Raw genomic sequence first — 13,912 nt, forward strand, 5'->3', positions numbered from 1 at the left:
TCAAGCTCCTAACACTTTATAGTTCAGTGTCTTTGGAATTTGGAAGAGTTGTTTAATTCCTCAAAACTTTAACTTTTTAACCCGCAAAGCGGGGAAGGAACTGAATCTATTTTCCCATGTTCTTGCAAAAGTTAATGGAATGAATACAGATAGCCTAGTATATAGTACCTGGTAAGCACTGAATATATCCTATTGTTATTATTTTCTAAATCATAACTATTTCAATGTTATTCATAAGCCTAATTTCTTTTCAATAAAAACACATAAAACTTTTCTGCTTTTTCATTTTTATTATTTCTTAGAAATTTATTACTAGAAAATTACTAGAAATTTAATCCCATCCAGAGATAACAATATATTTATTTATATTTAAACAGATTTTAAAATTTTCTTTGTACTTAATTATTTTTTATTTTTGTGTCTAATACAAGATCGCATACACATATTTTTCTTTATAAATAGGTCGTAATATTTTTCTACTACTATGATTTGAATAATCAATCTATTTTCAATCATTTCTGACAATCTTTAATTGTATATTGTTTTCATATCATGTATGGTATATTGCGGTGTTTATTCCATTTCTTTGTTCCTCACATTGATCTGCTGAGCAAACTACATGCAATTTATAGCTGTTTAACAACTATTACTATCATATGAAACTTTGCTACAGTTTCTATTTGTCTTTACTTTATCTTCTCCAATTCACCTCTTGTAAATTTATTTTTAGAATTCTTTTAGTAAATTCTCAATGAAATATTACAGGAAGCTTGATTAGAAACACATTAAACCTGTAATATAATTGAGAAAAACAGACAAATTCTAGCCTATTCATTCTTCTGATCCAGAAGCAACATTTGTTGACATCTCACAACTTGAAGCCATTTCTGTCTCCTGAAAATTTGAATTTCTAAATTGAGGGCAAATACTAAAACAAAGAAGATAAGTATTCTTCCTCATTCCTTTCATGACAACCTGTTTGCATTTTCTTGTGGCTGAGCAGGACATGAACTGTTTCTCAGGGGAGCTTTTTTGACTGAAAATTTACAGTTACTCCTTACTGATTTTGGCAGTAGATTTAATACCATGCCAGATGGTCTGTGTGCTTGTAATTTATCATCAGATTCTGAGTTGCCAAAAGCTTTTTGTTGATGTCTGATTGTTTTATTTTGTTTCCATACAAGTTGGGATATGCATCAGACTACTATCCAGATGTCATTTTTCTATGCTGTACAACTACTGGAGATATGCCAACAAGTCTGATGTATGCAGTTCTTTTAAGGAAACAAAATACAAAAAAAGAGACAGAGATGTGGACTGTGGGTAAAATTTCAGTATTTTCAGAATCTCTTGCATGGCCTTAGTGCATCTCCATATCAGTAGGTGTTTCCAAGGGGTGGAGAGAAGTAGTCCATCTCCATATCAACAGGTAATTACAGGGTGAGTAAGGGCATCTCTGGACTGGAGAGGTTGGGTGGGGCTCCTTTTTTGCAGCTGGGTAGCAAGAGACACAGGCAAGCAGAAGGGGGCGAGTGCTTGTAAGCAATAAACAGATTTCTCCCACTTTATTTCTCCCTTTGATTGATTTTGATTTTAAAGGTATTTTGCCCCAGACTGGAAGAATATTTTCCCCCCAGAGTTACAGGACTAATAATAATAACATAATTGGAAACAACCTTGGAGGAGGCAATTAAGTCCCTCCCTCCCTTGATGAGGCTATGAGCATCTATACATGGTCAGCTATTGATTTAGGATCTTAAGAATTGGTTGACATATTCTAAATTTTATGTTTTATAGCTTTGTCTGCTATGAGGTACTTAAAAATAACAGATGAACATGAAACAAATTAATTTTACAGAAAATAACTTTAGATAGCCAATTCATTTTTAGTTGGCTATTTATCTTTTTTTAAAAAATGGAACCATATATGCCTGAATATAATTTTATATTGCTTAATATGTGGTCATATTTTCTGCTTGTTTAAAATTATTTCTGACTTCTAGAGTATAACTGAGTATGTCATAGTTCAAAATATCAGGTATCTAAACAAGCATGAGAGCCATTATTTTATAACATGTATTTTAAGGTATTCTTTAACCAAGAATATCAGTGCTTTAAAAATTACCATACTATTAGCTTTCTTATTTCTTATCAGTAGCAGAAGAGTTCTTTTGTTCTCCTTTTGGTAACTATAACTTCTTGGAATTCTGTTGTAATATAGAGAAAAAAATCTAGTCTGTAAAAGAATGTTATAACAGAGTTTATTGTCATAATTCAAGGCTGTGAGAGCTCTAAGGTAAAAGAATCACTAGTTATTGCTATCTGATTACTAAAGAAAGAGCAAAGGGAGAAAATCTTTAACAGACATATACATGACAATAGACTTCTTTTACTTAAATGGGAAATCTAGAATATGCATTAAATTGACTGAAGACTCCCTCAACTGACACATGTCTAAAGGCTGCCCAAAGGAAAATCAGTAACTGGATTGGGGTAACATCCTTTAATTTCTAGTTCCTTTAATATTCATTCTTTATAAGGGGGAGGGAGGCTTCAATCTCTACTACCATGTATGTTTATTCTTGTGATGTAAACACTGGAAAGAAAATTCTTTATCAATGTATTGATTCATGTTTTGAATAATATTGCAAAACTATGGCATACTCCCCTATTAATGCCATTAGCAGTCCAAAGATCACAGACCAGTGCCCAGCCCTTATGTTGTACTGGTTATAAGGAAGATTAAGAAAGAGAAGAATGAATCATTCATAATACTTTGCTTAGAAAGGTATTATTTTATTTTCTAGTCCATGGCTGACCCTTTCTCACTTTATCCCATACCATTATTTTAGACCCAGTTTCCCCAAAACCTTCTCACGAATTTGCCGTCTTCACACACTAGACAATGGGGTTCATCAGAGGTGGCACTAGCAAGAAAATGTCGGCAATGAGGATCATGGCCAGGGAGGATGTGTGCTTGCCAAAGTGATGCATGGAGGCCAAAGCAATGACGGGCACATAGAAGATGATGAGCACAACACAGATGTGAGAGACACAGGTGCTGAGGGCCTTCAGCTGCCCCTTATGGGATCCAGTCCCATCATGGTCTCAGGATGAATATATAGGACACAGCAATGAGCAGGCTATCTGACATGGCACAGAGAGCAACAAACAAACCATAGGAAAAGTTGACTGTGTTGTCAGAGCAGGCCAACTTCATGACATCCTGATGGAGACAGTAAGAGTGAGAAAGTAGGCTTTTCCTAAAATATGTCAATCTTGAGAGTGAAAGGAAATAGCAGCACTGAGAGTATGATATTAACAAGAAACACTGTGCCCATTTTGGTAACTGTGGCTTTGGTGAGGAGGGAGCTACACCTCAGAGGGTCATATATGGCCAAAAGTGGTCAAAAGACACAACCAGGAACACTGAGGACTCTGCATCTGTGAACCCATGAATAATGAATTATTGAGCAGAACAGGCATTTGGGGAAATTCCTGTGGCATTGAAAACAGAGGTCCTCAGTATAGTGGGGAGAGATGGGAGGGACAGGCCCAGGTCAGAGACAGCCAGCATGGGTAGGAAATAGTACATGGTTGTGTGGAGTGAGGGCTCTGTCCTCATCACCAGCAGGATGGTGCAGTTGCCAAGGATGGCCTCCAGGTACACAAGTCAGATGGGAATAGTGATCCATAAATGAACACACTCTAGTCCTGGGATTCCAATCAGGAAGAAGGTGGTGATCTCAATTTTGGAGGAACTGAGAGTGTGCATGATGAATCAGTTGGAAGGTATTTATTCCCACATCTGAAATGACACTTTCAACAGGTTGTTATGCTCATAGCTTCTCCAAATTTGAATTAAACTCTTCTCTTGTCTAACAAACATAGCTCCAAGAAAAACTTCCTCTAGCCCCCACTTCGATTTCATTATTTATTTATTTACTTCTAAGCCCTTCCTATATCAAAATTCTGAGGCTTCCATACAGTCACCCTTACTCATCACAGTCCTAAGTTCCAGTTCTCAGAGTATTCATGTTTCAACATACTTGAGGATAAAAAGCCATATTATAAATATTTCGTTAGGGCCCCATTGCACTTACCGTCTGATCACATAATGAAACAAAATGGCTTTGGGCTACAGGTTTCTCAGTCGCAATGTATCACATTTATTAACCAAGACCTTTATCTATAAGATCACAGACTCCTTGAGTTGACTTCTGAGTTTTGGACCTGTGGGACAGCAATTCTGTCAGCTGTACTACTTTCTGTAAACAAATTGTTTCCCTGGGAAATTTCCTAGAAACTTCCACAGGAAGGTCTGGTTCGGGGCCTTAGTTTTAACTGATTGGTTCTCATGAGGCCATGAAAAGATCAGACTGAGATGTTCTACAGATTTTGGAGACCTGAACATATCAAGGAGAACCTGCCCCAGAGATCAGGGAAAACATTTGAGGCTACCAATAAATCATCTAATTCCAAATTAATTGCTACATTATTTTTGGCTCACCATTTCTTTGCTTCTTTTCTCTTAAAGTCAGTGAAGGTGTTTCTCTTTCTTTATTATGGAAACATAATTTGCATTTAGTAAGATGCAGAAGTGTGAAGACTACACCTCAATTAATTTTTACCTATGTGTGTAGCCAAGTAACATTCAACCAGGGAAGTGCTAAAATCTCCAAATCTGATTGTGAATTTGTCATTTTCTTTTTACTGCTGTTACTTTTTCTTTCTATATTTTGAAGCTTTCCTATTAAATGTATAAACATTAAGGTTGTTATAACTTCTTCAGGAATTGACCCTGTTATCAGTGCAAACTGTCTCCTTTTTTCTCGGTGCTGTGTCTTACTTTAAATTTCACATGCTGATAAAATATGGCCACATTCACCACATGTATTGGTATGTGCAACATGTTTTTCCATCCTTTTCATCTTAACCTAACTGTGTCTTTGTATCTCATGTACAACTTTTGTAATCAGCATGTCTTTTCATGCTAAATAAAATCTGCTGACACAAGTGTGGCATGTGCTATTTTATAACCGGGGTCTTTAGCCCATTGTATTTAGTGTAATTATTAATACATTTGTTTTTATGTCTATCAATGTTGTATATGTTTCCTTTTTGTCCTATCTGTGTTCTCTTCTCTTTTATAGCTTTGTTCAATTCTTTTGAATCTTTAAATCATATCAATTCAAGTATGTTTCAGTATTCTCTTTCCTCAGTTGGCTTTTTGGCTATACTCTTTTTTTTTAGTTGGTCCCTGATAATGATATGCTATCTTAATTTATCAGAGTGCACTTGAGTTAATATTATACTGCCAATAGGTAATGTAGGAAACTTTCAACAATCTAGTTCCATGCATGTCATTTTTAACTTGTATGCAAATTATTGCCAAGTACTCATTTCTACCTGCTATGAATTTCTCAATACATTCTTATTCTTTTACTTAAAAAGGTAAATTATCTTTTCCAGCAATTCAGAAAAGATAAAAACAGTTTTATGCTTACTCACATCTTCACGCCTTTTAGCCTTTTAGCAGTCTTCACTCTTTCCTGTTTATCTGAGTGTCCACCCTGTATTATTTTACTTTAGCTTAGAAAACCTTAGCATTTGTTGTATGCAGGTCTCACAGCTATGAGTTTTCTAAGGGTTTGTTTATCTGTAAATACATATGTTTTACCTTCTGTTCAAAGATAAGTTTGACAAATATGGAATTCTGGCTTGACAAATTTTTGTTTCAGTTCTTTCAAAATGTAATTCTACTGTCTGTCTTACCATTGTTTACCACTGTTAAGAGATATCATCATTTTTCTTCGTTTTTAACATGTCTCTCTTTTTCTTCAGGACTTGACTATGATGTGTTCTGGGTTTGATTTTCTTTGTATTTATTCTTTGGATTTGCTGCTGTACTTTCATCTTAAATATGAAGGGCTCGCTCTTCTCAGAGTTTCAGTTCACTAAAACTTTCTTCAATCTGCCACTGTCTTATGGCCATATAGGAAATTATGACTTTTATTCTGTCCAGAATTTACTCATCTTTATGGAAATTAATATATGTATATTTTTCCACATTCTAATTAGGGGCAAAAGTCTTTGAATTATATTACTAAAAGTAAGGAGAAAACAGATATTTCTATTATAAATATTATTTATCTGCCTCAAAAATGTCTGTGGGTATGTTCTTTAACACATAAAAGACATTTAATTACCTCCTCCAAAAAGAAAAAATTCCCAAACCCCTGTCTCTGAAAGTTATTAGTTCAGAACTACTTCTTAATTTAGGTTCCTTTAGAGAACAGACTCTTAGATGAAGGTTAGTGTGAAGGATTTTTCTTCTCTCTTTTTTCCCTCCCCCTCCCCCCTCCCCTCCCTCCCTCCCTCCCTCCCTCCTTCCTTCCTTCCTTCCTTCCTTCCTTCCTTCCTTCCTTCCTTCCTTCCTTCCTTCCTTCCTTCCTTCCCTCTTTCTCTTTCTCCCTGTGTGTGTGTATGTGTATGTGTGTGTACATGTATAGACTTTCAGCAAAAACAGTTGTGAGGGTGTGGAGGAATCTTGATTGGTTAGAAGAATAATTTGACATTCAAGGCAGTTATAATGCAGGCTTCTGCCAATCCTACAGAAAACTCTGAACCTGGAATATCCCTTTAGTGTTATGCCAAATTAAAGCAAAGAGGCAAGATTCATGTACCTCTGCTTCAGTCACTGAATGAAGTCTACCCACCTACAAGGGGCATAACTTGGGTTGAGGCAGTTTCATTTGGATCAGAAAAATTCCAGAAGGACTCAGTTATATTCCAATAGCAGCCAACATTCCTAGAAACTGGGAAATGAGTGCCTCATTCTGATATAGGGCTGACTGAGAGATGCATTGAAACATTTAGTATGGTCCAGCCTAATACCACTCATATACCAGCATTTCTTATAGTACATTCACTCAATCTTGGAATAGAGCCTCCAGTATTTGGGTTGGTTCCTTTGCCTGGGAAAACATAAATATGAAAAGTTAGTAAATGAACTACAACGAACACCACTCTCTGCAGGTGTTCCTGAAGTCTCACCTGATCTTCCCATCTCCCAGCTCTATTACCCATTCTAAATTCCCTCACCCTTGGCTAGTACCTTTACTGTGCAGGTGTACATCATGGTGGGTGACCCAGGTCCTTATGCCCAAAATGTAAGAGCCTCTGGACACCATGCCCTTCTCAGGGTAGGGATGCTACACTTATTCATTTATCATCAAAATTTGACAGGGGAGCATCAGGAGACAGCCATCAACACTCTGGCACTGAGCATTTCATTTCACCCCTCCTTGTTTGGCAGCATCCCTATATTTTCCTGATGACCAGGGACTGATTATCCCTATCAAGTTGGTGGCTTCTTTCCTCACCTGCTGCTGTTTGGGCTTGAGGACATCACAGTCACCAGGCAGGATATGAGACTCAAAGTTTAATTGGACACTTACTAAATCCACTACTCTGTGGATGAGGGTCTCTAACACAATCAAGCTTGAATTACAGGAATGGAAACAAAATTCCCAAATATGTCACTGAAAGTGATGGTAAGTGGAGGCACTTTACTTTCTACATCTTTGTTCCCAGACACACACATGCTAATTATTTGGGTCCCAGCTCTAGATAATGATTGTTGATGTATGTACATACTGCATCTGGAATATGTAATATCATCCTCATAGAATATCATTTATAAGGCAGCAACTCGAGGGCACCTGTTCTATTCTGTACCAGCCTGGAAGATTCTGGATGGTGCAGTATGTGACAGGATCATGGCCCTGTGTCTACTGTTGCAATTTGCTCTAAAATGTATCCTTTTTTAAAATTTAATGTTACATGAGTCCCTGTGCTGGTAAACCAAACACTCTGTAAACCATAGGATAGTAGGCTGGCCATGGTCTTACAGAAAAAAAAGGCAAATGTTTATCCATTATATGTGTCAGTTCCTGGCAAATTGATCTGATACTGCTTCCAGAATGGAATCACTTTCCAAGTGGCTTATTTCTTCCCAGGAGATGATGCTTATTAAGTACTTAACATTGTTCTGCTAGGTGGATGTTTAGTAGAAAGTAAAGTTTGATAGCCTTGAGTGGGGAGCCTATCTGTGGGTCCGTTTCTGACACCATAACTACTTCATTTAGGAGCCCCACTAAGGTTGCTTATGTTAAAAGCTAGCTGATATCATTTATCAGATCCATTCTGTGTTCTTGTTTTTTATGTAATCTTCCATAATTGAAAGACTGATTAGCATTGGTCTGTAATATTTAGAGATACAGCAAAAGTTTATCGTGACAAAATCTAACCCTTGATTACAGCTGCAGTTAATCTCTGATTTTCTTTCTGTTGTTACAGATTATATTTGTTTTTTCTAAAATTTCCTATAAATTGGGTTATATACTATATAATCTTTGTGTCTGACTACTTTCAGGGAGCATCAAATTTTAAAAATTCATCCATGTTGTTTCATGCATTAGCAATTAATTCTTCTATATTATTGTATAATACTTTGTTGTATTAATATACTGCCTTTTCCACAAATAATACGCTTTATTTGTCACCATTAAAAGTATAAATTTTAAGCAGACTTTGAGCTGGTGCCTAATATCCATCACCTCATTCAACTTTAGCAACTGTCCCATCCCTTGGAAGCTTTTTCAAAACAACTACCTTTACTATGAAGCTCCGTGAGTTTTCCCTATTCAAACTTGGGCTTATTCAGCATTTTTACGTTTCTAACAAGCATATCATGGAAAATATAAATAGATGGGAAAGTCTTTTTTATGTCTTTCCTAATGCTGTCTGGAATACATTTATTGACCACTTCCTTCAAGTTTGTATAGACCTCTTGGGTCATGAATTCCATTATCTCCTTCCCTATTTGTTGGATCTGTTGGTGTTGAAAGTAAGTCTTCTGGATCTGACTGTTGCATTTTCTAATAATTTCAACATAGGATAGACGAGCAAATAACCTTTAGTAGATTTAACATCAATATCAACTTCAATCAAGATCTACCACATTTTAACTACAGAGTACATTTTGTCATAAGTAAAATCTATGCCATAGAAGTTGGTCAGGAAGTTTTTGCTTGGAACATCCTCATAATTAGCTTGAATTTTCTAAATGCAACTCCATTGTTCTGCAGGTCAATAAGGCTCATTTCAAAAACATGACCTTTGAGGCCATCAGACACAATTCTGGTTGTAATCCTTGTGATTATTTTTTCCCAATATTTTTTATATTGAATATAGCTGGTGTTTTCACATCATACTGATATTTCTTAGAAAATGGATCAACCACTTTATTCTTGGCTCCTTTCTTGACACCTTTTGTAAGGTGCTTGTCTTTACCAACTGCCATGGTTCTACTGCTTAGAGAGCCTGTCACATTTTTCATATGCACCTATTAATGACCATGATTTGTTTCAAGTTTTTGGCTACCACTCATAGATTTGCTATGAGTGTTCATGAAGAAGTAATTGTGTACACAGTAATCATGTTAATTTCTTTTGAGTAAATACCTAGGCATGTAAATGGTATGTGACATGGTAGGTTGATATTTGACTTGCTTAATGTATGTTTTGAGGATGTACATTTAGGTTCTATGACATAATGGAAAGAAATTATTTTTCAATTTCTCCTTTTACTGGTATCTACTGACATTATCAGTAATTGTGTCTTGTGTTAAATAGCCTTTGTATGATATTAATGTTTTTTTCTTTGATTTTATATTTGCCCCATAAATAATTTTTCTTCCTTTTTAAAAATTCTTTCCATGTTTTAATTCATCTTGCAAACAACATATTATTAGTTCAGTACCTACCTTTCTGTTTTTTAATTGGGAGGTTTAATCCATTTAAATTTCTTTTTTATTTAGAATTCTTTCTGCCATTTTATTTCATATCTTATATATTACTTATTGTACTTTATTTTATTTCCCCCTCTTTTCTTACTTTCTTTGAGAACATCAAATCTTACCTTGCTCTTTAGAAATTGTTTAATTTTTATTCTTGTAGATATTTCACTTAAATTCAGACCTAAATTCAACTTTATTTCTCCTCATTGACTAGTTGTTACTATTCAGATTTTCCCTAACAGATACTGTAAGATCCAGAATTGAGTCTCTCATTTTGGTTCAGAGTTACTTCTTGGTGCTGTTGTCAAGATTTACTGATTGTCACAGATCTAGACAATGACCTTCTTGTGGTTTGGTTCAGGTGAACAAAAAGAATCTCTTTGTTTCATTAACCAGTTAAGGGTGGTGGCTTCTGTAAGCGATTTTCACCATTTTTATGAACGGGTTGCATATAATTTTGAATCCTCTAAAAGCAGAAACTGTGAAAAGAAATTGAGAGTAAGTTGATTATTTAGTAGGTGATCCCGAGAAACCAGAGGAGTGGGAAACTTATACAGTGAAAGGAAAGTAGCCAATAAATGTTACGTTATCAAGCATGTTACCACTGAGTCTTACTCATTTGGGTAACTCTGAAAGCCAGTTTAGAACATGTGCCTCAAAATTATCCCTCCTAAGGGATATGAAGTAGAATATTTATAAATTTACAGACTACCCTCTATCCATGTGATTTCTAACATTTACCTCTCACTTGAGCAGTTTTCCAGTTGTCCCTAACTCCTGCTGAGATCTCTGGGCACCACAGAGTTAATGTGCTTGGCCCAGCCCTTTCTGTGTAAGTTTACTGGAGATTCCAGAGAGTACCCTGTTTATCTATTCCTCCCAAGAGTCTAAACTCCTGAGGGAAATAGTAATAAGTACATCTAGATAAAGTTGAGGTCAAAGTTAAGAGTTCTTGCCCATATCTTTCAGGGACATAGTGGGCATATTTTGGTAAGTGCAGGTATTTAAAAATTCCTTTAGAAAGCTAATGCTAGGATTTTGTTAAACAGTTTATATCTGAAGAAATGATTATGGGGAGAAAAGGAAGATACTGAGGTGCTTGTGTGCACACTCACGTGTGTTGTGTGTGTGTGTGTGTGAGTGTGTGTGTGTGTGTGAATGAAGTGTGGATGGGATTGCACTGTCTGAAGGTTAGAAAGGATTTTATTAACTCTGATATTAGTAAGGTCCCATTTAGTTGATAATAGGACAAGTTAAAGTAAGCCTTATTGTCAATTTTAAAAAGAAAAATATCCTCTTTGCCTGTCTAGAACTTGATGGAAGGAATGGTTAAGGAATGTTTGTTGAAATAATTATTAATAACTGGTATTTACTGATTACCTTCCTTACGTTAAAGACTATATTAAACTATTTTATATAGTTATGTATATACACATATGTAGTTATGGTAGTTATATAATAACTATTTTAGATAGATACTACTATTTACAACGTTTAACAGATAAGTAAACATCTGCTTGGAAGCCTAAACACCTCACCCAAATTCACACAGATGGTGAATTGCCAAGCAGAGATTTAGACCCATACTTTAAAGAACAGCAATGTTTGATCCAATGACTATCCTCCTTGAAGCACTCTCTTCCTTTGACACACCCTGCATCCCACTCTCCTGACTTCTTCTCCCAGATCTCTAGGTATCCTTGTACAAGATGTTCTCAACAATCTTGCTGCCCCTCAGGGTCCTATCTGTGATTTAAATTTTGTATTTTGTACATTTTTTTTCTGGGTAATTTTGTCTACTCTCATAATCTCAGATACCAACTCTCACACCAATATTTTTGAATTCACAGCTCTATTGAGCTGTTTCTCCTGAAGTTCAGACTTCATGTCCAAAAGCATATTCTGTGTAAGAATGAGTTCACCATTGAAAATGTAGGTAAGCAGAGTGAGCATAATATTCTTTGGGTACTATTACAGAAGAAAGGGAGAAAGCACTAAAACATGATTCTATATGTCTTACAGTTTTTCCACTCACGTTCACGTTTTGTGCATTTGCTAAGAGCTTTTATGTTCCAAAAAATATGTTGATGACAGATATATGAAGATAAAATCCCAACTTTCAGGATTTAGCAGTCAGTATATATGATGGTAATGTGGTTGGATTGGGTAGGGATACATGAAAACAGTACATTATAAAACAGTGTAGAAATGACTAATAAGGGAAGCACAACAGAAGTATTTCCTGAAAGACCTAAGTCATACCCCTCAGACAAAGAGAAAAAGAAAAGGAGGTAAGGGACAAGTGTTTTTGGAAATGAGAATTTATATCTTCCAGGGAGGAGGCATCAGAATAAAATTTGCTAACTAGGCAAAGTCTGACAGATTACATATAGAATGATTTTCATGGCATTTGAAAATCTACTACTATTTCTAAAGTACACTTTCTGTGGCTTGGAGGATTATGCCTACTGCTATGATGGAGATAAAAAAAGATAAGTCCAGCTGTTTACGGGCTCCCAGGCTAGCAGATGCAGCTTCATTTACAAGCTGGCAAAACTGATCTACATAGATACTACCTAGAATTATCAAATATATTGGTCCAGGGATGCTTGTTATTTATCATCTTTTTCTTAGTTTTTTTCTAAAGAATTACAAAATAAATTATCAATTTATGACCAAGTTTTAATTTAGAGGAGCCCAATCATTTCCGGTGTCATCTTTGTGTCCAGTGTCCAGTGTTCCACTGAATATTGATTTTTCTTCTCTTGCAAGGTGAACTTTAAAAACATTCTGGAGTGAGGTTAACGTCTCATGTGAACTCTAGCCTCCTGTTGGCTCTCCCTTCATTTTTGCATCTTTGCCATTTTTTGCAATTAAAATTATTGATTTAATAAATTTCATTTATTTATGCATGTATTCATCAGGCTTACTAAATACAGATGGGATTTATAGTTGTTATCTTAGATATGTGTGTTTCTCCTGTGATTTAAACCAACCATTCGACATTGGGATATTCTGAAGCTCAAAAAATTCATAAGTTGTAAGAGTGTACATTTTACTTTTGAAAATATAATTTGTTATCCCTTTAATAAAGATCTAACAGTACAATCAGGGTTTAGTTTAATATGTAGGTAGATTTAAATTTTTTACATTACAAAGAAATTTGAGTGATTTGGATTTTTTTTCATTTAGAATTTCTTTGACTAATTCAGTCATAGAGAAAAATATTGATAATTTTATCAAGCGAGATAAGATGAACATGTATGTTATACTATTGTATGACTTCAATAATTTACCTTGAAATGATAAAATAATAACCTGAAGTATGGCCTACAGATGTTTGAGCTAGGAGCTTTCACATTTCATGTAGGAGTACAAACATGAAGACAATAGGGATACATAACTTCTAAGGGTATATCCATGCTCCATTTCTCCTTCTTTGTCTTTTGGCAACCATGGTATAATCAATACTAATATTTTACAGATGCTTCTTTATGATTTATTGAACGTAGGTTGGTGTTTATACTCATGTGTAAAGTGTGGATAGTAAACACCTACTTTATAAGTTTTAAGACAGAAATTAGTCTAAAAACTTACTTTCTAGCATTTAATATTTACCATAGTGTAGGTGTTGTCAGGAATGCCTGATTATTTTCTTAGACTGTTATGTTTAAACCTTCTAAAGTCAGGAATCTTATTATGAAGCCAACAAGAGGACTACTGGTGGCTACTCAGAAGAGATTTTGAGTTCCTATTACTGAGTCAATCAAAGCACCTCTGCTTTGATAGGATTTTCATATTTAGCTAAAAATGTTGGAAAACCATCCTTAGGATAAATTGTTTTAAGTGAAATTCCCATATTGGAGGACATGAACATGTGTTAAGGACTTTTGATAGATGTTGAACATTTCATTTTATGCCAAATATGCTCCTGAACATAGTATATGAAAGAACTGCTTATCCCTGTAATACTGAGTTTTATCCAAAAGTATGACTCCTTTTGTTTATGTGATTTCAGATCTGACTAAAGAGCTCATATCCTCACTCTTT

The 13,912-nt window shown here is 35.3% G+C and overlaps 2 pseudogenes; both read right to left on the reverse strand.

The window, feature by feature from the left end:
• Positions 1-2,898: 2,898 nt before the first annotated feature.
• On the reverse strand, positions 2,899-3,775 carry LOC118912173 (olfactory receptor 51A7-like; annotated as a pseudogene).
• Positions 3,776-8,607: 4,832 nt separating this feature from the next.
• Positions 8,608-9,367, reverse strand: LOC118912066 (40S ribosomal protein S3a-like; annotated as a pseudogene).
• Between the last annotated feature and the right edge of the window lie 4,545 nt (positions 9,368-13,912).

This window comes from Manis pentadactyla, chromosome 9, assembly GCF_030020395.1.
Source record: "Manis pentadactyla isolate mManPen7 chromosome 9, mManPen7.hap1, whole genome shotgun sequence".
Taxonomy (NCBI): Eukaryota; Metazoa; Chordata; class Mammalia; order Pholidota; family Manidae; genus Manis; species Manis pentadactyla.